The sequence below is a fragment of the Echinops telfairi genome, unplaced genomic scaffold (genome assembly GCF_000313985.2).
Source record: "Echinops telfairi isolate 266 unplaced genomic scaffold, ASM31398v2 ScPeMD7_1;HRSCAF=3_0, whole genome shotgun sequence".
NCBI lineage: Eukaryota > Metazoa > Chordata > Mammalia > Afrosoricida > Tenrecidae > Echinops > Echinops telfairi.
Genome location: NW_022103896.1, coordinates 60,625,835 through 60,627,178, shown reverse-complemented (window position 1 = coordinate 60,627,178; position 1,344 = coordinate 60,625,835).

Genomic DNA, 1,344 nt, shown 5'->3' with positions numbered 1-1,344 from the left:
TTATTTCCTTTTTACCACCTTAGAATCAGCTCTTAGTGAAGGAGAAAGATGAGTTTGTTGTTGTTGTTGTTAGGTGCCATTGAGTCAGTTCTGACCATAGCGACCCTACGCACAACAGAAGGAAACACAGCACGTTCCCGCCCCATCCTCACAATTGTTCCAACGCCCTTGCCCGTTCTTGCAGCCACATGCTGATGCAGACCGTGAGCCCTCCGCCTCTTCCTCTGACCCTCCAGGTTACCCAGCAGCAGGTTCTTCTCCAGGGCGGTCTCCCCTGACGCTATGTCCTAAATATGCAAGACAAAGTCTTGCCTCTAGGAGCATGGGTTTAGGTAAATCAAAACCTTTTTTTTTTTTAACAGAAGAGAGGACGAAAAGAAAACCAGACATCTGTCACTGGAAACATATGAAGTGTCCTTTAATTATTTACTTTGGACTCTCAACTCCTGGGTAACTAGTGCTTCTAAAAATATCAGTTTCTAAACTTCACTCTAGAAAAGGATTATCAGAATCTCTGGGTGTGAAGCACACATATCAGTGTTTTTTAAAAACCAGCTTCTGAGCGTGATAAAAAGAGCGTGATAAAAAAACCAGCATCGGGAGTTAGTGATTTCTATCCACAGACCTGTCCCAGGAAGCAAGAAGTGAGTAAAACTTCCAAATTAGATGTAGTGTCCACGAATGCTATGTGCAGCTTTTCAAAGGCATTTTACGAAGTCATCGTGTTAGTTTTCGGTTGGCTGCTCTCGTTGTCTGCACTGCGCAGTGAATATTTTTGCACCGCCGTGTGAGATTAGTTTCATGGATTGTCATCGGCTCAGAGGATCGGGAAAGACTGGTTTAATGCAAAGTGAGTCTAAGAAATTCTTGTGAAACGAAATCACCTGGATTGCTTTTCTCGCCCTCCTCCTTTTTATCTGCCTTCTCCTTTCTATTTTCTGTTCTTCCTCCCCATTCCAGTTCTCCCTCCCCCCCCCACCTCTGTCCTTGCTCCTTCTTCTTCATCTCCACTGGAGATGACACATGGAATTTACGTCAGAATTATTTTTCTATCTTAGCACACAGCTCTACAAGTATCCTGCACATAAGAGGTATAACTTGAGAGAAGAAAAATGAAGACTTGTTTAGAGAGGGATTCTGGTGTCTAAGGCCAGCTCCGGAAAGTTTCCCAACTTTTTTTTTTTTGCCAACTTTTATCTCTAAGTGGTTCTTGGTCCCTATTTCATCTCAAATGGTTTCCTCTGATTACTTAATCAATTACCATACTTGATGAATAACCCTTAACATGTTTCTCATGTCGTTCACTTAGTAGCTTAGTAGCACTTTCCAGGCAGCAGAAATCTG